General features: G+C 55.3%; 1 protein-coding gene across 2 annotated transcripts in view; it reads left to right on the top strand.

The window, feature by feature from the left end:
- DLK2 (delta like non-canonical Notch ligand 2) overlaps nt 1-26,169 on the top strand; it is a 229,302-nt gene that overhangs the window by 120,096 nt on the left and 83,037 nt on the right. The window contains exon 1 of one of the 2 annotated variants that reach the window (XM_086925990.1): nt 1,080-1,206. The exons of the other annotated variant lie outside the window; for it this stretch is intronic. The gene's annotated coding sequence lies outside the window, so the exon portion shown is untranslated. Of the gene's footprint in view, nt 1-1,079; nt 1,207-26,169 lie in introns of those variants that run through there. 2 annotated transcript variants of the gene reach the window in all.

The raw sequence follows: 26,169 nt of genomic DNA, 5'->3' as shown, positions 1-26,169 counted from the left end.
CAGTAGGCCTCAGAGAAGGATTCCTGGAGGTGAGAGTCCCCTCCTCACATCTGGAAGTGTGTGAAGGGTCTCTGGAGATGTGATGGTTCCGGTCCTCGGGGCTCAATAGGCCTCAGAGAGGGATTCCTGAAGGTGAGAGTCCCCTCCTCTCATCTGGAAGTGTGTGAAGGGTCGCTGGAGATGTGATGGTTCCGGTCCTCGGGGTTCAGTAGGCCTCAGAGGGATTCCTGGAGGTGAGAGTCCCCTCCTCTCATCTCAAGTGTGTGAGGGTCGCTGGAGATGTGATGGTTCCAGTCCTCGGGGCTCAGTAGGCCTCAGAGAGGGATTCCTGGAGGTGAAAGAGTCCCCTCCTCTCATCTTAAAGTGTGTGAAGGGTCTCTGGTGATGTGATGGTTCCAGTCCTCTGGGCTCAGTAAGCCTCAGAGAGGGATTCCTGGAGGTGAGAGTCCCCTCCTCTCATCTGGAAGTGTGTGAGGGTCTCTGGAGATGTGATGGTTCCAGTCTTCGGGGTTCAGTAGGCCTCAGAGAGTGCCCCTGCCGTCCCCTCGAGGTGCAAGCCTCGGGTACTTGACACGTGGATGACCCTTCTCCCTCGAGGTCATTGATACTCCCCGCGGCGCGGTACAGCAGGCCTAAGTCATTGCCGCCCGTGGGGACAGGCAGAGGCAGGGCCCGCACGATGCTCGCCGATCGTGCCTGGCCTGCTGCCTGCCTCGTGTCCCTCCTTCCTCCCTCCCCGTGCGTGCACTTTGGTTTCAGGCTATGTTTTTTCTTCCCTGGCTCCCTTTCCTGGGCTGCGAGTGCCGTGGGAGGAAGGCGGAATACTTTCGACATGTGTGTCCATGCCGCGGCGAGGCCTCGGATGTGTAGCCACACGCCAGGTGCTTGGCAGGGCTCCTGAGCGCCGAGCCCAGCCCGCACCACAGCGGCAGCGCTCTCCCCACCGTCACCCTCCACCCGGGCTCAACACCGCAGCATCGCCGCACGGCTTCCAGGCGCCTCGCCGCACCGCGTCAAGGCGCCTCGTGGGCTCTGGCTCCCCCGCTGCCCTCCTTTCTACTTCTCTTGCCCCCAGAGGACCAGGTGGATGAGACGGGATGGCGTCTACCTGCTTCCCTGCCTTCCTTAACTCCTTGTGTGGGTAGCCGGGAAGCGGAGGAGCCCCCGGGGGCAGAAGTAGCCGTGTCGCCCCTGCAGCCGCAAGTGGTGAGTAGAGCTGGGTGGAGGGTACTCTGGAGGTTTGGGGGTACTGCGGAGCGGTAATAGGTAGACGAAGAAAGATTAGCCCATCATTTGCTTGTCAAGAGAGACCCTGGCAGCAGTGCTTTCAAAGAGCTGGCATCGATCTAACTTTTTGGCAAAAAAATGTCCTCGGAATGTATTCTGTGCAGCACTGGCATTTCCTGCCTCTACACTCGCACCGTTCATTACGCATTCCAAAATGCCCCATCCTCGATCAGCTCCATCTCCACGGTGCCCCCCTGATGATGCCCACTGGTGGTAGGCATGTACGTGGGGGCCGTGTGGGGCGGACCCCATTTCTTGCCCTATTTGGATGTGGCGTAGTGGGAATGGACTTGCCAACTCCCGCTGCCAAGCGCAGCGCTCTGATTAAGAAGAGTGCCCTCAGCGCATGCCTTTTCCTTTGCTCTATGCTGTGCTTGGCACATGGCCGCTCGGAGTGGTTGCATGTGGTGATGGTGGTGTACAGGAAGGGCCTCTAACAGGAAACCGGGAAGTCCTGGCAGTGCCTAGCATTGAGTGACAGCTGTCCTGGCGTGGGGCTGACTGTTGGGTTGAATGGTGCCAGAGGGGCCCCCTGGGGTCTTACAGGATTCGGTGTGCGTAAAATGGACGATTTCAAACCCCCGTGGGAGCTGAGTCTCGAGAGGATAGGACTGACCTGTCAAGTTCAAGTTTAAAAAAAAAAGTTTTTTTATATGAGCACCAGTTACAACGCACAATGGCGCATTCATTTTTTAGAGACAAGATGTGCCCAGAATCACAGGATGTTTAGCCGACGCCGAGACTCGAACATCGTTCCTCAGTTCCAAAGTCAGCAGCTCTGATCGTAACGCATCTCTGCCAAAGAGGAGGTGCTCGCTAGCAGGCACAGGGGGTACCCATGTTCGGTGATGGCTGGTTGTTGAGTCCTGTTAGGACACTGTTTACTTCTGTGCCGAATCTCATGTCTCAGTGGGTTAATGCATCCACTGCAGGGATCTGCGCTTGAACTCATGGTCAAAGTTTGGGATTCCGTTTATCCTTCCGAGGTCGATGACATATGGCAATACTGGTGGTACCTCGTGTAATCCAGACAGACAGACCTGGATTGTGCGTCCGTTACCCAGCGGCCGTAGGGCTGTAGCAATAGGTAGTCATTAGATTGTTGCAAGCGGTGCCTTGCTTTGTAACTGTGCAGTGTGCTGCAAGACGTGTAGCTGGTCCGGGTGTTGGATGAAGTGCCGATGCACTCGGTGTTGGAGGAGGTGTACATTTACAGGGTGTCGATGAAGTGCAAATGCTCATATTGTTGGATGAGGTGAAAACGCTCAGTGATTTGGATGAAGAACAGATGCTCGGGGTGTTGGGTGAAGTGCAGATTCTCATGATGTTTGACGAGGTTAAATGCTAAGGGTGTTGGATGAGATGTAAATGCACAGGGTGATGGATGAAGTGAAGATGTTCAGGGTGTTGGATGAGATGTAAATGCACAGGGTGTTGGATGAAGTGAAGATGCTCAGGGTGTTGAATGAGGTGTAAATGCACAGGGTGTTGGATGAAGTGCAGATGCTCATATTGTTGGATGAGGTGTAAACGCTCAGTGATTTGGATGAAGAACAGATGCTCGGGGTGTTGGGTGAAGTGCAGATTCTCAGGGTGTTGAGTGAAGTGCAGATACTCAGTGTGTTGGGTGAGTTGAGATGCTCATGATGTTTGATGAGGTTAAATGCTCAGGGTGTTGGATGAGATGTAAATGCACAGGGTGTTGGATGAAGTGAAGATGCTCAGGGTGTTGGATGAGGTGTAAATGCACATGGTGTTGGATGAAGTGCAGATGCTCATATTGTTGGATGAGGTGTAAACGCTCAGTGATTTGGATGAAGAACAGATGCTCGGGGTGTTGGGTGAAGTGCAGATTCTCAGGGTGTTGAGTGAAGTGCAGATACTCAGTGTGTTGGGTGAGTTGAGATGCTCATGATGTTTGATGAGGTTAAATGCTCAGGGTGTTGGATGAGATGTAAATGCACAGGGTGTTGGATGAAGTGAAGATGCTCAGGGTGTTGGATGAGGTGTAAATGCACATGGTGTTGGATGAAGTGCAGATGCTCATATTGTTGGATGAGGTGAAAACGCTCAGTGATTTGGATGAAGAGCAGATACTCAAGGTATTGGGTGGAGTGCAGATGCTCAGTGTGTTGGGTGAAGTGCAGATGCTCAGGGTGTTGGGTAAAGTGCAGATGCTCAGGGTGTTGAGTGAAGTGCAGATGCTCTGTGTGTTGGGTGAAGTGCAGATGCTCAGGGTATTGGGTAAAGTGCAGATACTCGGGGTGTTGGTTAAAGTGGAGATGCTCAGGGTGTTTGATGAGGTTAAATGCTCAGGGTGTTGGATGAAGTTCCAACAGCCAGGGTGTTGGATGAGATGTAAATGCTCAGGGTTTTGGCTGAAGTGAATATGCTCAGGGTGTTGGGTAAAGTGAAGATGCTCACGGTGTTGAGTGAGGTGTAAATGCAAAGGGTATTGGATGAAGTGCAGATGCTCAGGATGTTGGATAAAGTGACGATGCTCAGGGTGGTGAATGAGGTAATAATGCTCAGGGTGTTGGGAGAAGTACAGATTCTTGGAATATTGGATGAAGAGCAGGTGCTCAAGAAGTTTGATGATGTGTAAATGGACATGAGTTGTATGAAGTACAGGTGGTATGGGTGTTGCATGATGTGCAAATGCACAAGATGTTGGATGAGGTGTAAATTAACTAAAGACCAGGGTGTTGGTGGAAGTGCAGATTATTAGGGTGTTGGATGAGGTGTAAAGGCACAGGAAGTTGGGTGAAGTACAGATGGGCAGGGTGTTGGATGAGGTAAAAATGCACGTGGTATTGGATGAGTTGTAAATGAGCAGGGTGGTGTATGATGTGCAGGTTGTTGGATGAGGTATAAATGCATAGAGTGTTGGATGAACTATAGATCAGGGTGTTGGTGAAAATGCTGATGATTAGGGTGTTGGATGAGGTGTAAAGGCATAGGGTGTTGGATTAAGTACAGATGGTCAGGGTGTTAGATGAGGTGCAAATGCACATGGTGTTGAGTGAGGTGTAAATGCACAGGCTGTTGGATGAGGTGTACATGATCAGGGTGGTGGGTGAAGTGCAAATATGCTGGATGTTGGATGAGGTGTAAATGCACAGGGTTTTGGACGAGGTGTAAACGATCAAGGAGGTGTGTGAAGTGCAGATGTGCAGGGTGTTGGATGAGGTGTAAATGCACAGGGTTTTGGTTGAGGTGTGAATGATCAGGGTGATGTATGAAGTGCAGATGCACAGGGTGTTATATGAGGTTAAATGCTCAGGGTGTTGGATGAAGTTCTGATGGTCAGGGTGTTGGATGAGGTGTAAATGCTCAGGGTTTTGACTGAAGTGAAGATGCTCAGGGTGCTAAATGAGGTGTACTTGCACAGGGTATTGGTTGAAGTGCAGATGATCAGACTGTTGTATGAACTGCTGATGCTCAGGGTGTTGGATGAGGTAATAATGCTCATGATGTTGGGAGAAGTACAGATTCTTGGAATGTTGTATGAAGTGCAGGTGCTCAGAGAGTTCGATGAGGTGTAAATGCACAGGGAGTTGGATGAGGTGTAAATGATCAGGGTGTTGGTTAAAGTGCAGATGATTAGGGTGTTGGATGAAGTACAGATGGTCAGGGTGTTGGACGAGGTGCAAAGGCACACAGTGTTGGATGAATTGTAAAACGTACATAGTATAGGATGAACTGTAAATGTTCAAATGGAGCTTAACATACAACGTTCAAATGACATATAAATGTACAGGTTGTTGGGTGAAGTGTAGATGGTCAGGGTGTTGGCTGAAGTGGCGATGCTCAGGGAGTTGAACAATATGTAAATGTCCGGGCTGTTGGATGAGGTGTAAATGCACACGGTGTTGGGTGAAGTGCAGATACTCAGGGTGTTGGATGAAGTGCAGATGCCCAGGCTCTTGGATGGAATGTAAATGCACAGGTTGTTGGCTGAGGTGTAAATACACAGGCTGTTGGATGATGTGTAAATGATCAGGGAAGTGGGCGAAGCGCAGATGAGCAGGGTGTTGGATGGAATGTGAATGCACAGGGTGTTAGACGAGGTGTAAATACATAGGGTGTTGGATGAGGTGTAAAAGTACAGATATTTCGATTAAATAAAGGTGCTCAAGGTTTTGATGAAGTGCAGATGCACATAGTGCTGGTTGGAATGCAGATACTCAAGGTGTTGGATAAGGTGCAGATGCTCTGGGTGTTGGATGAGGTGCCGATGCTCAGGATGTTGGATGAAGCACAGATACTCAGGGTGTTTGATGAGGTGTAAATTCTCTGGGTGTTTGGAGAAGTACAGGTTCTTGGAATGTTGGATGAAGTGCAGATGCTCAGGGAGTTGGATGAGATTTAAATGCATAGGGAGTTGGATGGGGCATAAATACACAGGGTGTTGGGTGACGTGGAAATGATCAGGGTGTTGATGGAAGAGCAGATGTTAGGGTGTTGAATGAGGTGTAAATGCTCAGGGTTTTGGATGAGGTGTAAATGATCAGGGTGATGGATGAAGTGCAAATGCTAAGGTTGTTGGATGAGGTGTAAACGCTCAGTGATTTGGATGAAGTGCAGATGATCAGGGTTTTGGATGGAGTGCAGATGCTCAGGGTGTTGGATGAGCTGCAGATGTAAATGATCAGCAGGGTGGATGAAGTGCAGATGCGCAGGGTGTTGGATAAGGTGTAGTTGCACAGGGTTTTGGATGAAGTGTAAGTGATCAGGGTGGTGGATGAAATGTAGACGCACAGGTTGGAGGATGAAGTGCAGATGCACAGGGTGTTGGAGGAGGTGTAAATTTACAGGGTGTCAATAAAGTTCAAATACTCATTGTTGGATGAGGTGTAAGCGCTCAGTGATTTGGATGAGGAGCAGATGCTCACGGTATTGGGTGAAGTGCAGATGCTCAGGGTGTTGAGTGAAGTACAGATGCTCGGGTGTTGGATGAGGTGTGAATGCACAGGGTCTTGGATAAAGGAAGATTCTCAGTATGTTGGATGAGGTGTACATTCACAGGGAGTTGGATGAAGTGAAGATGCTCAGGGTATTGGTTGAAGTACAGATGCTCAGGGTGTTGGACGAGATGCAAATGCACAAGGTGTTGATGCAGTACAAATGCTCAGGTTTTTGGATGAAGTTGAAATGCTAAGGGATTTGGATGAAGTACAGATGCTCAGGATTTTAAATGAAGTACTGATTCTCAGAATGTTGGATGAAGTGCTGATGCTCAGGGAGTTGGATGAGGTGTAAATGCACATGTTTTTAGACGGGCTGTACATGCACACAGTGTTGGATGAGGTGTAAAGTATCAGACTGTTGGGTGAAGATCAAATGCTCAGGATTTGGATGAGGTATAAAGGCAAAGGGTGTTGGATGAAGTACTTATGTTCAGAGTGTTGGATGAGGTGCATATACAAAGGGTGTTGGATGGGGTGCGAATGAACTAGGTGCTGGAAGAAGCACACATGATCAGGGTGTTGGATGAGGTGCAAATGCACAGGGTGGTAGATAAGGTGTGAATAATCAGGGTGTTAGGTGAAGTGCAGGTGCTCAGTGTTGGATGAGGTGTAAATGCACAGGGTGTTGGATGGGGTGTAAATGATCAGGGTGGTGGGTGTAGTGCAGATGTGCAGGGTGTTGGATGTGGTGTAAATGCATAGCGTGTTGGATGAACTATAGATGTCCAGGGTGTTGGATGATGTGTAAATGCACAAGTTGTTGGATGAGGGTTAAATGCTCAGGGATTTGGTTGAAGTTCAGATGGCTAGGGTTTTGGATGAAGTGCAGATATTCAGAGTGGTGGATGAAGTGCAGATGCACAGTGTGCTGGATGAGGTGCAGATGCTGAGGGTGTTGGATGAAGTGCAGGTACTCAGAGTGTTGTATGAAGTGCTGATGAACATGGTATTGGATGACGCACAGATGCTCAAGGTGCTGGATGAGGTGCAGATGCTGAGGGTGTTGGATGAAGTGCAGGTACTCAGAGTGTTGTATGAAGTGCAGATGCTCATAGTACTGGATGAAGTACAGATGGTCAGGGCGTTGGATGTGGTGCAACTGGTCAGTGTATTGGATGAAGTGTAAATGCTCAGGGTGTTGGATGAAGTGTAAATGCACAGGGTGTTGGATGAAGTGCAGATGCTCAGGGTGTTTACTGAAGTGCAGGTACTCAGGGTGTTGGATGAGGCGCAGATGCTCAGAGTGTTGGATTGGGTACAGATGCTCACATTGGTGGGCGAAGTGCAAGTGCTCATGGTGTTGGATGAAGTGCAGGTCTACAGGGTGTTGGATGAACTGCAGATACTCTTGATGTTGGATGAAAAGTAGGTACTAAGGGTGTTGGATGAAGTGCAGGTATTCAGCGTGCTGGATGAGGTGTTGATGCACAAGGTTTTTGGTGAGGTACAGATGCTTAGGGTGTTCCAAGAGATGGTGGTGATCAGAGTGCCGGAGGAGGCAGTGATGCTCAGGGTGTTGGAGCAGGTGGTGATGCTCAGGTTGTTGGATAAGGCGGTGATGCTCAAAGTGTTTGATGAAGTGCAGAAGTTCATGGTGTTGGAAGAGGCGGTGATGCTCAGGGTGTTGGAGGAGGTGGTGATGCTCAAGGTGTGTGAGGACGCGGTGGTGCCCAGGGTGTTGGAGGAGGCAACAATGCTTAGGGTGGTGGAGGAGGCGGTGATGCTCAGGGTGTTGGAGGAGGTGGTGATGCTCAGGGTGCTGGAGGAGGCGGTGATACTCAGGGTGTTGGGTGAAGTGCAGGTGCTGGAGAAGGTGGTGATGCTGAGGATGTTGGTGGAGGCGGGGATGGTCTTGTGTTAGAGGAGGGGTGATGCTCAATGAGTTGGAGGCAGTGGTAATGCTCAGGGTATTGGGTGAAGTGCAGACACTGAGGGTGCTGGTGGAGGCGGTGATGCTGAGAGTGTTGCAGGAGGCAATGATACTCACAGGGTGTTAGAGGAGGTGCTGATGCTCAGAGTGTGTGAGGAGGCGGTGATGCTTAGGGTGTTGGAGGAGTTGGGGATGCTCAGGGTGTTTTGGGAAGCAGTAATGGTCAGGATGTTGGAGGAGGCAAGGATTCTCAGGGTGTTGGCGGAGGCAGTGATGCTCAGGGTTCTAAAAGAGATGGTAATGCTCATGGTGTTGGTTGAAGTGTAGATGTTCTGCGTGTTGGAGGAGGCGGTGATTCTTAGTCTGTTGGAGAAGGTGATGTGCAGGGTGTCTCAAGCATTGAAGCTCAGGATGTTGGTGGAGGCGGTGATGCTTAGGGTGTTGGAAGAGGCAGTGATGCTCAGGGTGTGGGAGGATGCGGTGATGCTCAGGGTGCTAAAGGAGATAGTGATGCTCAGGGTGTTGGAGGTGGCGATGATGCTCAGGGTGCTGAGGGAGGCGATAATGCTCAGGGTGCTGCAGGAGGCAGTGATACTCAGGATGTTGGAGGTGGCGATGATGCTCAGGGTGCAAAAGGAGGCTGTGCTGCTCAGGCTGCCAAAGGAGGCTGTTATGCTCACGGTGGAGGAGCTGATGGTGCTCAAGGTGCTGCAGGAGGCGATGATGCTCAGGGTGTTGGCGGAGGCCGTTATGCTCAGGGTGTTGGCAGAGGCGGTTATGCTCAGGGTGCTGCAGGAGGGGATGATGCTCAGGGTGTTGCAGGAGGCGGTGATGCTAGGGTGTTGGAGGTGGCGATTATGCTCAGGGTGCTGCAGGAGGCAGTGATGCTCAGGGTGCAGTGCAGGAGTCAGTGATGCTCAGGGTGTTGTGCGGGAGTCAGTGATGCTCAGGTTTTTAGAGGACACGGTGATGCTCAGGGTGTTGGAGGAGGTGGTGATGCTCAGGGTGATGCTCAGGGTGCTGCAGGAGGCAGAGATGCTCAGGGTGTTGGAGGAGGTGGTGAGGCTCAGGGTGTTGGAGGAGGCAGTGATGCTCAGGGTGTTGGCGGAGGCAGTGATGCTCACGGGGTTGGCGGAGGCAGTGATGCTCAGGGTGTTGCAGGAGGCAGTGATGCTCAGGGTGTTGGCGGAGGCGGTGATGCTCAGGGTGATGCAGGAGGCGGTGATGCTCAGGGTGTTGTAGGAGGCGGTGATGCTCAGGGTGTTGGCGGAGGCGGTGATGCTCAGGGTGCTGCAGGAGGCAGTGATGCTCAGGGTGTTGGAGGAGGCAGTGATGCTCAGGGTGCTGCAGGAGGCGGTTATGCTCAGGGTGCTGCAGGAGGCGATGATGCGCAGGGTGCTGCATGAGGCGATGATGCGCAGGGTGTTGGAGGTGGCGGTTATGCTCAGGGTGCTGCAGGAGGCAGTGATGCTCAGGGTGCTGTGCGGGAGTCAGTGATGCTCAGAGTATTGTGTGGAAGTCAGTGATGTTCAGGTTTTTGGAGGAGCCAGTGATGCTCAGGGTACTGCAGGAGGCATTGATACTAAGGGTGCTGCAGAAGGCGATGATGCTCAGGGTGCTGCAGGAGGCGATGATGCTCATGGTGTTGGAGGAGCGAATGATGCGTAGGGTGTTGCGCGAAGTGCAGATTCTCAGGGCGTTGGAGGAGACGGTGATGCATTGGGTGTTGCAGGAGTCAGTGATGCTCAGGTTTTTAGAAGAGGCAGTGATGCTCTGGGTGCTGCAGGAGGCAGTGATGCTCAGGGTGTTGCAGGAGGCAGTGATGCTCAGGATGTTGGCGTAGGCGGAGATGCTCAGGGTGCTGCAGGAGGCAGTGATGCTCAGGGTGCTGCAGGAGGCAGTGATGGTCAGGGTGTTGTTCGGGAGTCAATGATGCTCAGGATTTTGGAGGGGGCGGAGATGCTCAGGGTGTTGGCAGAGGCGGTGATGCTCAGGGTGGTGCAGAAGGATGTGATGCTCAGGGTGTTGGCGGAGGCGGTGATGCTCAGGGTGTTGCAGAGGGATGTGATGCTCAGGGTGTTGCAGGAGGCGGTGATGCTCAGGGTGCTGCTGGAGGCAGTGATGCTCAGGGTACTGCAGGAGGCAGTGATGCTCAGGGTTCTAAAAGAGATGGTAATGCTCAAGGTGTTGGTTGAAGTGTAGATGTTCTGCGTGTTGGAGGAGGCGGTGATTCTTAGTCTGTTGGAGAAGGTGATGTGCAGGGTGTCTCAAGCATTGAAGCTCAGGATGTCGGTGGAGGCGGTGATGCTTAGGGTGTTGGAAGAGGCAGTGATGCTCAGGGTGTGGGAGGATGCAGTGATGCTCAGGGTGCTAAAGGAGATAGTGATGCTCAGGGTGTTGGAAGTGGCGATGATGCTCAGGGTGCTGAGGGAGGCGATAATGCTCATGGTGCTGCAGGAGGCAGTGATACTCAGGGTGTTGGAGGTGGCGATGATGCTCAGGGTGCAAAAGGAGGCTGTGCTGCTCAGGCTGCTAAAGGAGGCTGTTATGCTCACGGTGGAGGAGCCGATGGTGCTCAGGGTGCTGCAGGAGGCGATGATGCTCAGGGTGTTGGCGGAGGCGGTTATGCTCAGGGTGTTGGCAGAGGCGGTTATGCTCAGGGTGTTGGAGGAGGAATTTATGCTCAGGGTGCTGCAGGAGGCGATGATGCTCAGGGTGTTGCAGGAGGCGGTGATGCAAGGGTGTTGGAGGTGGCGATGATGCTCAGGGTGCTGCAGGAGGCAGTGATACTCAGGGTGCTGTGCGGGAGTCAGTGATGCTCAGGGTGTTGTGCGGGAGTCAGTGATGCTCAGGTTTTTAGAGGACGCGGTGATGCTCAGGGTGTTGGAGGAGGTGGTGATGCTCAGGGTGATGCTCAGGGTGCTGCAGGAGGCAGAGATGCTCAGGGTGTTGGAGGAGGTGGTGATGCTCAGGCTGTTGGAGGAGGCAGTGATGCCCAGGGTGTTGGCGGAGGCAGTGATGCTCACGGTGTTGGCGGAGGCGGTGATGCTCAGGGTGTTGCAGGAGGCAGTGATGCTCAGGGTGTTGGCGGAGGCGGTGATGCAGGAGGCGGTGATGCTCAGGGTGTTGTAGGAGGCGGTGAGCTCAGGGTGTTGGCAGAGGCGGTGATTCTCAGGGTGCTGCAGGAGGCAGTGATGCTCAGGGTGTTGGAGGAGGCAGTGATGCTCAGGGTGCTGCAGGAGGCGGTTATGCTCGGGGTGCTGCAGGAGGCGATGATGCGCAGGGTGCTGCAGGAGGCGATGATGCGCAGGGTGTTGGAGGTGACGGTTATGCTCAGGGTGCTGCAGGAGGCAGTGATGCTCAGGGTGCTGTGCGGGAGTCAGTGATGCTCAGAGTATTGTGTGGAAGTCAGTGATGTTCAGGTTTTCGGAGGAGCCAGTGATGCTCAGGGTGCTGCAGGAGGCATTGATGCTAAGGGTGCTGCAGAAGGCGATGATGCTCAGGGTGCTGCAGGAGGCGATGATGCTCATGGTGTTGGAGGAGCGAATGATGCATAGGGTGTTGCGTGAAGTGCAGATTCTCAGGGCGTTGGAGGAGACGGTGATGCATTGGGTGTTGCAGGAGTCAGTGATGCTCAGGTTTTTAGAAGAGGCAGTGATGCTCTGGGTGCTGCAGGAGGCAGTGATGCTCAGGATGTTGGCGGAGGCGGAGATGCTCAGGGTGCTGCAGGAGGCAGTGATGCTCAGGGTGCTGCAGGAGGCAGTGATGGTCAGGGTGTTGTTCGGGAGTCAATGATGCTCAGGATTTTGTGCGGGAGTCAGTGATGCTCAGGTTTTTGGAGGGGGCGGAGATGCTCAGGGTGTTGGCAGAGGCGGTGATGCTCAGGGTGGTGCAGAAGGATGTGATGCTCAGGGTGTTGGCGGAGGCGGTGATGCTCAGGGTGTTGCAGAGGGATGTGATGCTCAGGGTGTTGCAGGAGCCGGTGATGCTCAGGGTGCTGCAGGAGACAGTGATGCTCAGGGTACTGCAGGAGGCAGTGATGCTCAGGGTGCTGCAGGAGGCAGTGATCCTCAGGGTGCTACAGTAGGCAGTGATGCGCAGGGTGCTATGCGGGAGTCAGTGATGCTCATGGTGTTGTGCGGGAGTCAGTAATGCTCATGTTTTTGGAGGAGGCAGTGATGCTCAGGGTGTTGGTGGAGGCGGTGATGCTCAGGGTGTTGGAGGAGGCAGTGATGCTCAGGGTGTTGCAGAGGGATGTGATGCTCAGGGTGTTGCAGGAGGCGGAGATGCTCAGGGTGCTGCAGGAGGCGGTGATGCTCAGGGTGTTGCAGAGAGATGTAATGCTCAGGGTGTTGCAGAGGGATGTGATGCTCAAGGCGTTGCAGAGAGATGTGATGCTCAGGGTGTTGCAGAGGGATGTGATGCTCAGGGTGTTGCAGAGAGATGTGATGCTCAGGGTGTTGGCGGAGGCGGTGATGCTCAGGGTGTTTCAGGAGGCGGTGATGCTCAGGGTGCTGCAGGAGCTTGTGATGCTCAGGGTGTTGCAGGAGGCGGTGATGCTCAGGGTGCGCAGGAGGCGGTAATGCTCAGGGTGTTGCAGGAGGCGGTGATGCTCAGGGTGCTGCAGGAGGCAGTGATGCTCAGGGTGTTGGAGGAGGCAGTGATGCTCAGGGTGTTGCAGGAGGCGGTGATGCTCAGGGTGTTGCAGGAGGGGGTGATGCTCAGGGTGTTAGAGGAGGCGGTGACGCTTAGGGTGTTGCAGTGGGATGTGATGCTCAGGGTGTTAGCGGAGGCGGTGATGCGCAGGTTGTTACAGGAGGTGGTGATGATCATGGTGTTGGCGGAGAAGGTGATGCTCAGGGTGTTGCAGAGGGATGTGATGCTCAGGGTGTTGCAGTGAGTGAATAAAAACACACTGTATAAAGAATGTTTTTGATTTGTTAAGGTATCTGGATTTAAATGATATATATAGAAAACTGAGTTGATCCATCTTTGAAGAATTGTGTCAGGCCAGATAGGTAATTCATAAACCTATTTTGAATTAGGATTTGTATAAATTAGTTCCATAGCATCATTTTTGTTATTGTAGTATATTGTTCCCAGATGCTTTTTGGGTTATAGAGGGAAAACCCCTTATTGTATACAGGGTGTTGCAGGAGGCGGTGATGCTCAGGGTGTTGCAGAGGGATGTAATGGATGCTCAGGGTGTTGGAGGAGGCAGTGATGCCCAGGGTGTTGCAGGAGGTGGTGATGCTCAGGGTGTTGCAGAGGGATGTGATGCTCAGGGTGTTGCAGGAGGCGGTGATGATTAGGGTGTTGGCGAAGGCGGTGATGCTCAGGGTGTTGCAGGAGGCGGTGATGCTCAGGGTGTTGCAGGAGGCCGTGATGCTCAGGGTGTTGCAGGAGGCGGTGATGCTCAGGGTGTTGGAGGAGGCGGTGATGCTCAGGGTGTTGCAGAGGGATGTGATGCTCAGGGTGTTGCAGGAGGTGGTGATGCTCAGGGTGCTGCAGGAGGCGGTGATTCTCAGGGTGTTGGCGGAGGCAGTGATGCTCAGGGTGTTGCAGAGGGATGTGATGCTCAGGGTGTTGGAGGAGGTGGTGATGCTCAGGGTGCTGGAGGAGGTGGTGATGCTCAGGGTGTTGGAAGAGGCGGTGTTGCTCAGGGTGTTGGCGGAAGCGGTGATTTATTTATTCATTTCAGGGTGTTGCAGGAGGCAGTGATCCTCAGGGTGTCGCAGAGGGATGTGATGCTCAGGGTGTTGCAGGAGGCGGAGATGCTCAGGGTGTTGCAGTAGGCGGTGATGCTTAGGGTGTTGGAGGAGGCGGTGATGCTCAGGGTGTTGTAGAGGGATGTGATGCTCAGGGTGTTGCAGGAGGCGGTGATGCTCAGGGTGTTGGAGGAGACTGTGATGCTCAGGGTGTTGCAGGAGGCTGAGATGCTCAGGGTGCTGCAGGAGATGGTGATGCTCAGGGTGCTCCATGAGGTGGTGAAGCTCAGGGTGTTGGCGGAGGCGGTGATGCTCAGTGTGTTGGAGGAAGCGGTGACGCTCAGGGTGTTGGAGGAGGCTGTGATGCTCAGGGTGTTGCAGAGGGATGTGATGCTCAGGGTGTTACAGAAGGCAGAGATGCTCAGGGTGCTGCAGGACGTGGTGATGCTCCGGGTGTTAGAGGAGGCGGTGATGCTCAGGGTGTTGGAGGAGGCGGTGACGCTCAGGGTGTTGGAGGAGGCGGTGATGCTTAGGGTGTTGCAGAGGGATGTGATGCTCAGGGTGATGCAGGAGGCACAGATGCTCAGGGTGCTGCAGGAGGCGGTGATGCTCAGGGTGCTGGAGGAGGCGGTGATGCTCAGGGTGTTGCAGGAGTCGGAGATGCTCAGGGTGCTGCAGGAGATGGTGATGCTCAGGGTGTTGCAGGAGGCGGAGATGCTCAGGGTGCTGCAGAAGGGGGTGATTCTCAGGGTGTTGGCGGAGGCGGTAATGCTCAGGGTGTTGGAGGAGGTGGTGATGCTCAGGGTGTTGGAGAAGGTGGTGATGCTCAAGGTGTTGCAGGAGGCGGTGATGCTCAGGGCGTTGCAGGAGGCGGTGATGCTCAGGGTGTTGCAGGAGGCGGTGATGCTCAGGGTGTTTCAGAGGGATGTGATGCTCAGGGTGTTGGCGGAGGTGATGATGCTCAGGGTTTTGCAGGAGACGGAGATGCTCAGGGTGCTGCAGGAGATATGATGCTCAGGGTGTTGCAGGAGGCGGAGATGCTCAGGGTGTTGAAGGAGGCGGTGATGCTCAGGGTGTTGCAGGAAGCGGTGATGCTCAGGGTTTTAGAGGAGGCGGTGATGCTCAGGGTGTTGCAGAGGGATGTGATGCTCAGGGTGTTGCAGGAGGCAGAGATGCTCAGGGTGCTGCAGGAGGCGGTGATGCTCAGGGTGTTGGAAGAGGCGTTGATGCTCAGGGTGTTGCAGGAGGCAAAGATGCTCAGGGTGCTGCAGGAGATGGTGATGCTCAAGGTGCTGCAGGAGGCGGTGATGCTCAGGGTGTTGGAGAAGGCGGTGATGCTCAGGGTGTTGCAGAAGGATGTGATGCTCAGGGTGTTGCAGGAGGCAGAGATGCTCAGGGTGCTGCAGGTCGCGGTGATGCTCAGGGTGTTGGAGGAGGCGGTGATGCTCGGGGTGTTGCAGGAGATATGATGCTCAGGGTGTTGGAGGAAGTGGTGATGCTCAAGGTGTTGCAGGAGGCGGTGATGCTCAGGGTGTTGCAGGAGGCGGTGATGCTCAGGGTTTTAGAGGAGGCGGTGATGCTCAGGGTGTTGCAGAGGGATGTGATGCTCAGGGTGTTGCAGGAGGCAGAGATGCTCAGGGTGCTGCAGGAGGCGGTGATGCTCAGGGTGTTGGAAGAGGCGTTGATGCTCAGGGTGTTGCAGGAGGCGAAGATGCTCAGGGTGCTGCAGGAGATGGTGATGCTCAAGGTGCTGCAGGAGGCGGTGATGCTCAGGGTGTTGGAGAAGGCGGTGATGCTCAGGGTGTTGCAGAAGGATGTGATGCTCAGGGTTTTGCAGGAGGCAGAGATGCTCAGGGTGCTGCAGGATATGGTGATGCTCAGGGTGTTGCAGGAGGTGGAGATGCTCAGGGTGCTGCAGGAGGCGGTGATTCTCAGGGTGTTGGCGGAGGCGGTGATGCTCAGGGTGTTGCAGAGGGATGTGATGCTCTCGGTGTTGGAGGAGGTGGTGATGCTTAGGGTGCTGGAGGAGGTGGTGATGCTCAGGGTGTTGCAGTAGGCGGTAATCCTCAGGGTGTTGCAGAGGGATGTGATGTTCAGGGTGTTGCAGGAGGCGGAGATGCTCAGGGTGTTGCAGAAGGCATCGATGCTCAGGGTACTGCAGAAGGCGGTGATGCTCAGGGTGTTGGCAGAGGCGGTGATGCTCAGGGTGTTGCATGAGGCAGTGATGCTCAGGGTGTTGCAGGAGGCAGTGATGCTCAGGGTGTTGCAGGAGGCGGTGATGCTAAGGGTGTTGACGGAGGCGGTGATGCTCAGGGTGTTGCAGAGGGATTTGATGCTCAGGGTGTAAGAGGAGGCAGTGATGCTCAGGGTGTTGGAGGAGGCAGTGATGCTCAGGGTGTTGGCAGATGCGGTGATGCTTAGGGTGTTGGAGGAGGCAGTGATGCTCAGGGTGTTGCAGAGGGATGTGATGCTCAGGGTGTTGCAGGAAGCAGAGATGCTCAGGGTGCTGCAGGAGGCGGTGATGCTCAGGGTGTTGCAGAGAGATGTGATGCTCAGGGTGTTGCAGAGGGATGTGATGCTCAGGGTGTTGCAGAGGGATGTGATGCTCAGGGTGTTGCAGAGAGATGTGATGCTCAGGGTGTTGGCGTAGGCGGTGATGCTCAGGGTTTTGCAGGAGGCGGTGATGCTCAGGGTAATGCAGAGGGATGTGATGCACAGGTTGTTGCAGGGAGATGTGATGCTCAGGGTGTTGGCGGAGGCGGTGATGCTCAGGGTATTGCAGGAGGCGGTGATGCTCAGGGTGTTGCAGAGGGATGTGATGCACAGGGTGTTGCAGGAGGCGGTGATGCTCAGGGTGCTGCAGGAGGCGGTGATGCGTAGGGTGTTGCAGGAGGCAGTGATGCTCAGTGTGCTGCAGGAGGCGGTGATGCTCAGGGTGTTGCAGGAGGCGGTGATGCTCAGGGTGTTGCAGGAGGCGGAGATGCTCAGGGTGCTGCAGGAGGCGGTGATGCTCAGGGTGTTGCAGGAGGCGGTGATGCTCAGGGTGTTGCAGGAGGCGGAGATGCTCAGGGTGCTGCAGGAGGCAGTGATGCTCAGGGTGTTGGAGGAGGCAGTAATGCTCAGGGTGTTGCAGGAGGCGGTGATGCTCAGAGTGTTGCAGGAGGCGGTGATGCTCAGGGTGTTGTAGGAGGCGGTGACGCTTAGGGTGTTGCAGTGGGATGTGATGCTCAGGGTGTTAGCGGAGGCAGTGATGCGCAGGGTGTTACAGGAGGCGGTGATGATCATGGTGTTGGCGGAGAAGGTGATGCTCAGGGTGTTGCAGAGGGATGTGATGCTCAGGGTGTTGCAGGAGGCGGTGATGCTCAGGGTGTTGGAGGAGGCAGTGATGCTCAGGGTGTTGCAGAGGGATGTGATGCTCAGGATGTTGGAGGAGGTGGTGATGCTCAGGGTGTTGCAGAGGGATGTGATGCTCGGGGTGTTGGCGGAGGCGGTGATGCTCAGGGTGTTGCAGGAGGTGGTGATGCTCAGGGTGTTGCAGGAGGCGGTGATGCTCAGGGTGTTGGAGGAGGCGGTGATGCTCAGGGTGTTGCAGAGGGTTGTGATGCTCAGGGTGTTGCAGGAGGCAGAGATGCTCGGGGAGTTGGAGGAGGCGGTGATGCTCAGGATGTTACAGGAGGCGGAGATGCTCAGGGTGCTGCAGGGGATGGTGATGCTCAGGGTGTTGCAGGAGGCGGAGATGCTCAGGGTGCTGCAGGAGGCGGTGATTCTCAGGGTGTTGGTGGAGGCGGTGATGCTCAGGGTGTTGGAGGAGGCGGTGATCCTCAGGGTGTTGCAGAGGGATGTGATGCTCAGGGTGTTGAAGGAGGCAGAGATGCTCAGGGTGCTGCAGGAGGCGGTGATGCTCAGGGTGCTGGGGGAGGCGGTGATGCTCAGGGTGTTGCAGGAGATGGTGATGCTCAGGGTGTTGCAGGAGGCGGAGATGCTCAGGGTGCTGCAGGAGGCGGTGATTCTCAGGATGTTGGTCGAGGCGGTGATGGTCAGGGTGTTGGAGGAGGCGGTGATGCTCAGGATGTTGCAGGAGGAGGAGATGCTCAGGGTGCTGCAGGGGATGGTGATGCTCAGGGTGTTGCAGGAGGCGGAGATGCTCAGGGTGCTGCAGGAGGCGGTGATTCTCAGGGTGTTGGTGGAGGCGGTGATGCTCAGGGTGTTGGAGGAGGTGGTGATGCTCAGGGTGTTGGAGGAGGTGGTGATGCTCAGGGTGTTGCAGGAGGCGGTGATGCTCAGAGTGTTGCAGGAGGCGGTGATGCTCAGGGTGTTGCAGAGGGATGTGATGCTCAGGGTGTTGCGGAGGGATGTGATGCTCAGGGTGTTGGCGGAGGCGGTGATGCTCAGGGTGTTGGCGGAGGCGGTGATGCTCAGGGTGTTGGAGGAGGCGGTGACGCTCAGGGTGTTGGAGGAGGCGGTGATCCTCAGGGTGTTGCAGAGGGATGTGATGCTCAGGGTGTTGCAGGAGGCAGAGATGCTCAGGGTGCTGCAGGTCGCGGTGATGCTCAGGGTGTTGGAGGAGGCGGTGATGCTCGGGGAGTTGCAGGAGATATGATTCTCAGGGTGTTGGAGGAGGTGGTGATGCTCAGGGTGTTGCAGGAGGCGGTGATGCTCAGGGTGTTGCAGGAGGCGGTGATGCTCAGGGTTTTAGAGGAGGCGGTGATGCTCAGGGTGTTGCAGAGGGATGTGATGCTCAGGGTGTTGCAGGAGGCGGTGATGCTCAGGGTGTTGGAAGAGGCGTTGATGCTCAGGGTGTTGCAGGAGGCGAAGATGCTCAGGGTGCTGCAGGAGATGGTGATGCTCAAGGTGCTGCAGGAGGCGGTGATGCTCAGGGTGTTGGAGAAGGCGGTGATGCTCAGGGTGTTGCAGAAGGATTTGATGCTCAGGGTGTTGCAGGAGGCAGAGATGCTCAGGGTGCTGCAGGTCTCGGTGATGCTCAGGGTGTTGGAGGAGGCGGTGATGCTCGGGGTGTTGCAGGAGGCAGAGATGCTCAGGGTGCTGCAGGATATGGTGATGCTCAGGGTGTTGCAGGAGGTGGAGATGCTCAGGGTGCTGCAGGAGGCGGTGATTCTCAGGGTGTTGGCGGAGGCGGTGATGCTCAGGGTGTTGCAGAGGGATGTGATGCTCTCGGTGTTGGAGGAGGTGGTGATGCTTAGGGTGCTGGAGGAGGTGGTGATGCTCAGGGTGTTGCAGTAGGCGGTAATCCTCAGGGTGTTGCAGAGGGATGTGATGTTCAGGATGTTGCAGGAGGCGGAGATGCTCAGGGTGTTGCAGAAGGCATTGATGCTCAGGGTACTGCAGAAGGCGGTGATGCTCAGGGTGTTGGCGGAGGCGGTGATGCTCAGGGTGTTGCAGGAGGTGATGATGCTCAGGGTGTTGGAGGAGGCAGTGATGCTCAGGGTGTTGCAGAGGGATGTGATGCTCAGGGTGTTGCAGGAGGCAGTGATGCTCAGGGTGTTGCAGGAGGCAGTGATGCTCAGGTGTTGCAGGAGGCGGTGATGCTCAGGGTGTTGACGGAGGCGGTGATGCTCAGGGTGTTGCAGAGGGATTTGATGCTCAGGGTGTAAGAGGAGGCAGTGATGCTCAGGGTGTTGGAGGAGGCAGTGATGCTCAGGGTGTTGGCAGAGGCGGTGATGCTTAGGGTGTTGGAGGAGGCAGTGATGCTCAGGGTGTTGCAGAGGGATGTGATTCTCGGGGTGTTGCAGGAGGCAGAGATGCTCAGGGTGCTGCAGGAGGCGGTGATGCTCAGGGTGTTGTAGAGAGATGTGATGCTCAGGGTGTTGCAGAGGGATGTGATGCTCAGGGTGTTGCAGAGGGATGTGATGCTCAGGGTGTTGCAGAGAGATGTGATGCTCAGGGTGTTGGAGTAGGCGGTGATGCTCAGGGTTTTGCAGGAGGCAGTGATGCTCAGGGTAATGCAGAGGGATGTGATGCACAGGTTGTTGCAGGGAGATGTGATGCTCAGGGTGTTGGCGGAGGCGGTGATGCTCAGGGTGTTGCAGGAGGCAGTGATGCTCAGTGTGCTGCAGGAGGCGGTGATGCTCAGGGTGTTGCAGGAGGCGGTGATGCTCAGGGTGTTGCAGGAGGCGGAGATGCTCAGGGTGCTGCAGGAGGCAGTGATGCTCAGGGTGTTGGAGGAGGCAGTAATGCTCAGGGTGTTGCAGGAGGCGGTGATGCTCAGGGTGTTGGAGGAGGCGGTGACGCTTAGGGTGTTGCAGTGGGATGTGATGCTCAGGGTGTTAGCGGAGGCAGTGATGCGCAGGGTGTTACAGGAGGCGGTGATGATCATGGTGTTGGCGGAGAAGGTGATGCTCAGGGTGTTGCAGAGGGATGTGATGCTCAGGGTGTTGCAGGAGGCGGTGATGCTCAGGGTGTTGTAGGAGGCAGTGATGCTCAGGGTGTTGCAGAGGGATGTGATGCTCAGGATGTTGGAGGAGGTGGTGATGCTCAGGGTGTTGCAGAGGGATGTGATGCTCAGGGTGTTGCAGGAGGCGGTGATGATTAGGGTGTTGGCGCAGGCGGTGATGCTCAGGGTGTTGCAGGAGGTGGTGATGCTCAGGGTGTTGCAGGAGGCGGTGATGCTCAGGGTGTTGGAGGAGGCGGTGATGCTCAGGGTGTTGCAGAGGGTTGTGATGCTCAGGGTGTTGCAGGAGGCAGAGATGCTCAGGGTGCTGCAGGAGGCGGTGATTCTCAGGATGTTGGTCGAGGCGGTGATGGTCAGGGTGTTGGAGGAGGCGGTGATGCTCAGGATGTTGCAGGAGGAGGAGATGCTCAGGGTGCTGCAGGGGATGGTGATGCTCAGGGTGTTGCAGGAGGCGGAGATGCTCAGGGTGCTGCAGGAGGCGGTGATTCTCAGGGTGTTGGTGGAGGCGGTGATGCTCAGGGTGTTGGAGGAGGTGGTGATGCTCAGGGTGTTGGAGGAGGTGGTGATGCTCAGGGTGTTGCAGGAGGCGGTGATGCTCAGAGTGTTGCAGGAGGCGGTGATGCTCAGGGTGTTGCAGAGGGATGTGATGCTCAGGGTGTTGCGGAGGGATGTGATGCTCAGGGTGTTGGCGGAGGCGGTGATGCTCAGGGTGTTGGCGGAGGCGGTGATGCTCAGGGTGTTGGAGGAGGCGGTGACGCTCAGGGTGTTGGAGGAGGCGGTGATCCTCAGGGTGTTGCAGAGGGATGTGATGCTCAGGGTGTTGCAGGAGGCAGAGATGCTCAGGGTGCTGCAGGTCGCGGTGATGCTCAGGGTGTTGGAGGAGGCGGTGATGCTCGGGGAGTTGCAGGAGATATGATTCTCAGGGTGTTGGAGGAGGTGGTGATGCTCAGGGTGTTGCAGGAGGCGGTGATGCTCAGGGTGTTGCAGGAGGCGGTGATGCTCAGGGTTTTAGAGGAGGCGGTGATGCTCAGGGTGTTGCAGAGGGATGTGATGCTCAGGGTGTTGCAGGAGGCGGTGATGCTCAGGGTGTTGGAAGAGGCGTTGATGCTCAGGGTGTTGCAGGAGGCGAAGATGCTCAGGGTGCTGCAGGAGATGGTGATGCTCAAGGTGCTGCAGGAGGCGGTGATGCTCAGGGTGTTGGAGAAGGCGGTGATGCTCAGGGTGTTGCAGAAGGATGTGATGCTCAGGGTGTTGCAGGAGGCAGAGATGCTCAGGGTGCTGCAGGTCTCGGTGATGCTCAGGGTGTTGGAGGAGGCGGTGATGCTCGGGGTGTTGCAGGAGGCAGAGATGCTCAGGGTGCTGCAGGATATGGTGATGCTCAGGGTGTTGCAGGAGGTGGAGATGCTCAGGGTGCTGCAGGAGGCGGTGATTCTCAGGGTGTTGGCGGAGGCGGTGATGCTCAGGGTGTTGCAGAGGGATGTGATGCTCTCGGTGTTGGAGGAGGTGGTGATGCTTAGGGTGCTGGAGGAGGTGGTGATGCTCAGGGTGTTGCAGTAGGCGGTAATCCTCAGGGTGTTGCAGAGGGATGTGATGTTCAGGATGTTGCAGGAGGCGGAGATACCCAGGGTGTTGCAGAAGGCATTGATGCTCAGGGTACTGCAGAAGGCGGTGATGCTCAGGGTGTTGGCGGAGGCGGTGATGCTCAGGGTGTTGCAGGAGGTGATGATGCTCAGGGTGTTGGAGGAGGCAGTGATGCTCAGGGTGTTGCAGAGGGATGTGATGCTCAGGGTGTTGCAGGAGGCAGTGATGCTCAGGGTGTTGCAGGAGGCAGTGATGCTCAGGTGTTGCAGGAGGCGGTGATGCTCAGGGTGTTGACGGAGGCGGTGATGCTCAGGGTGTTGCAGAGGGATTTGATGCTCAGGGTGTAAGAGGAGGCAGTGATGCTCAGGGTGTTGGAGGAGGCAGTGATGCTCAGGGTGTTGGCAGAGGCGGTGATGCTTAGGGTGTTGGAGGAGGCAGTGATGCTCAGGGTGTTGCAGAGGGATGTGATGCTCGGGGTGTTGCAGGAGGCAGAGATGCTCAGGGTGCTGCAGGAGGCGGTGATGCTCAGGGTGTTGTAGAGAGATGTGATGCTCAGGGTGTTGCAGAGGGATGTGATGCTCAGGGTGTTGCAGAGGGATGTGATGCTCAGGGTGTTGCAGAGAGATGTGATGCTCAGGGTGTTGGAGTAGGCGGTGATGCTCAGGGTTTTGCAGGAGGCAGTGATGCTCAGGGTAATGCAGAGGGATGTGATGCACAGGTTGTTGCAGGGAGATGTGATGCTCAGGGTGTTGGCGGAGGCGGTGATGCTCAGGGTGTTGCAGGAGGCAGTGATGCTCAGTGTGCTGCAGGAGGCGGTGATGCTCAGGGTGTTGCAGGAGGCGGTGATGCTCAGGGTGTTGCAGGAGGCGGAGATGCTCAGGGTGCTGCAGGAGGCAGTGATGCTCAGGGTGTTGGAGGAGGCAGTAATGCTCAGGGTGTTGCAGGAGGCGGTGATGCTCAGGGTGTTGGAGGAGGCGGTGACGCTTAGGGTGTTGCAGTGGGATGTGATGCTCAGGGTGTTAGCGGAGGCAGTGATGCGCAGGGTGTTACAGGAGGCGGTGATGATCATGGTGTTGGCGGAGAAGGTGATGCTCAGGGTGTTGCAGAGAGATGTGATGCTCAGGGTGTTGGAGTAGGCGGTGATGCTCAGGGTTTTGCAGGAGGCAGTGATGCTCAGGGTAATGCAGAGGGATGTGATGCACAGGTTGTTGCAGGGAGATGTGATGCTCAGGGTGTTGGCGGAGGCGGTGATGCTCAGGGTGTTGCAGGAGGCAGTGATGCTCAGTGTGCTGCAGGAGGCGGTGATGCTCAGGGTGTTGCAGGAGGCGGTGATGCTCAGGGTGTTGCAGGAGGCGGAGATGCTCAGGGTGCTGCAGGAGGCAGTGATGCTCAGGGTGTTGGAGGAGGCAGTAATGCTCAGGGTGTTGCAGGAGGCGGTGATGCTCAGGGTGTTGGAGGAGGCGGTGACGCTTAGGGTGTTGCAGTGGGATGTGATGCTCAGGGTGTTAGCGGAGGCAGTGATGCGCAGGGTGTTACAGGAGGCGGTGATGATCATGGTGTTGGCGGAGAAGGTGATGCTCAGGGTGTTGCAGAGGGATGTGATGCTCAGGGTGTTGCAGGAGGCGGTGATGCTCAGGGTGTTGGAGGAGGCAGTGATGCTCAGGGTGTTGCAGAGGGATGTGATGCTCAGGATGTTGGAGGAGGTGGTGATGCTCAGGGTGTTGCAGAGGGATGTGATGCTCAGGGTGTTGCAGGAGACGGTGATGATTAGGGTGTTGGCGCAGGCGGTGATGCTCAGGGTGTTGCAGGAGGTGGTGATGCTCAGGGTGTTGCAGGAGGCGGTGATGCTCAGGGTGTTGGAGGAGGCGGGGATGCTCAGGGTGTTGCAGAGGGTTGTGATGCTCAGGGTGTTGCAGGAGGCAGAGATGCTCGGGGAGTTGGAGGAGGCGGTGATGCTCAGGATGTTACAGGAGGCGGAGATGCTCAGGGTGCTGCAGGGGATGGTGATGCTCAGGGTGTTGCAGGAGGCGGAGATGCTCAGGGTGCTGCAGGAGGCGGTGATTCTCAGGGTGTTGGTGGAGGCGGTGATGCTCAGGGTGTTGGAGGAGGCGGTGATCCTCAGGGTGTTGAAGGAGGCAGAGATGCTCAGGGTGCTGCAGGAGGCGGTGATGCTCAGGGGGCTGGAGGAGGCGGTGATGCTCAGGGTGTTGCAGGAGATGGTGATGCTCAGGGTGTTGCAGGAGGCAGAGATGCTCAGGGTGCTGCAGGAGGCGGTGATTCTCAGGATGTTGGTCGAGGCGGTGATGGTCAGGGTGTTGGAGGAGGCGGTGATGCTCAGGATGTTGCAGGAGGCGGAGATGCTCAGGGTGCTGCAGGGGATGGTGATGCTCAGGGTGTTGCAGGAGGCGGAGATGCTCAGGGTGCTGCAGGAGGCGGTGATTCTCAGGGTGTTGGTGGAGGCGGTGTTGCTCAGGGTGTTGGAGGAGGTGGTGATGCTCAGGGTGTTGGAGGAGGTGGTGATGCTCAGGGTGTTGCAGGAGGCGGTGATGCTCAGAGTGTTGCAGGAGGCGGTGATGCTCAGGGTGTTGCAGAGGGATGTGATGCTCAGGGTGTTGGCGGAGGCGGTGATGCTCAGGGTGTTGGCGGAGGCGGTGATGCTCAGGGTGTTGGAGGAGGCGGTGACGCTCAGGGTGTTGGAAGAGGCGGTGATCCTCAGGGTGTTGCAGAGGGATGTGATGCTCAGGGTGTTGCAGGAAGCAGAGATGCTCAGGGTGCTGCAGGAGGCGGTGATGCTCAGGGTGCTGGAGGAGGCGGTGATGCTCAGGGTGTTGCAGGAGATGGTGATGCTCAGGGTGTTGCAGGAGGCGGAGATGCTCAGGGTGCTGCAGGAGGCGGTGATTCTCAGGATGTTGGTCGAGGCGGTGATGCTCAGGGTGTTGGAGGAGGTGGTGATGCTCAGGGTGTTGGAGGAGGTGGTGATTCTCAGGGTGCTGGAGGAGGCGGTGATGCTCAGGGTGTTGCAGGAGATGGTGATTCTCAGGGTGTTGCAGGAGGCAGAGATGCTCAGGGTGCTGCAGGAGGCGGTGATTCTCAGGATGTTGGTCGAGGCGGTGATGCTCAGGGTGTTGGAGGAGGTGGTGATGCTTACAATACCACAATACCACATGACAGTGGTTGTCTTCTTTTGACGCAGTCAACGGGTGCCGTGAAGTTGGGAGCATTGGCCCATCCTTTAGAAACGCCGCCTGCGCATTTCAGAAGTGCAGATGTGAGCGAGTTAGAATTCTAGACTGGAGTAGGATGTGGTCAACATCCTTTTTCAAAACAATTTTTATTTTTTTGCTGTGCGAAATATTCCATTGGTTTTGCCTAACCTTGTTTATAATGCGCATGCGTGCCGGAGTACACGCCCCAGAGAGCATGGCCCTGATGCGTGTTTATGGACATTGAGGCTGGCGACCTGTGATATGCTGAAGTAAGAGGGAGAGCTATGGGCTAACTCTGGGAGGGTTAGCCGAATGTCTCTTGTGGTTGGATGAAGTAAGACAACTCACCTGCTATGTCTCTTTGGATTGGATGAAGTAAAGCAACTTACCTGCTATGTCCTATGTGGTTGGATGAAGACGGCAACTCATCTGCTATATCTCTTGTGATTGGATGAAGCAAGGTAACTCACCTGCAATGTCTCTTGTGATTGGATGAAGTAAGACAACTCGCCTACAGTGTCTCTTGTGGTTGGATGAAGTAAGACAACTCGCCTGCTGTGTCTCTTGTGGTTGGATGAAGTAAGGTAATTCACCTGCTATGCCTCTTTGGCTTGGATGAAGTAAATCAACTTACCTGCAATGTCCTATGTGGTTGGATTAAGACAGCCTCTCATCTGCTATATCTCTTGTGATTGGATGAAGCAAGGTACCTCACCTGCTATGTCTCTTGTGATTGGATGAAGCAAGGTAACTCACCTGTTCTATCTCTTGTGGTTGGATGAAGTAAGACAACTCGCCTGCTGTGTCTCTTGTTGTTGGATGAAGTAAGGTAACTCGCCTGCTGTGTCTCTTGTGGTTGGATGAAGGAAGACAACTTACCTGCTATGTCTTTTGGAATTGGATGAAGTATGGTAACTTGCCTTCTGTGTCTGTTGTGGTTGGATGAAGTAAGGTAACTCACCTACTGTGTCTGTTGTGGTTGGATGAAGTAAGACAAATGACCTGCTATGTCTCTTGGGATTGGACGAGGAGGGAAACCCGCCTGCAATGCCTCTTGGGACTGGATGAAAAAGGCAACTCACCTGCTATGTCTCTTGTGGTTGGATGAAGTAAGGTAACTTGCCTGCTGTGTCTCTTG

This window comes from Lissotriton vulgaris, chromosome 6 (genome assembly GCF_964263255.1).
Source record: "Lissotriton vulgaris chromosome 6, aLisVul1.2, whole genome shotgun sequence".
In the NCBI taxonomy this organism is placed as follows: domain Eukaryota; kingdom Metazoa; phylum Chordata; class Amphibia; order Caudata; family Salamandridae; genus Lissotriton; species Lissotriton vulgaris.
Note: the sequence above shows the minus strand (reverse complement) of the source record. Positions and strands in the feature narration are given on the sequence as shown.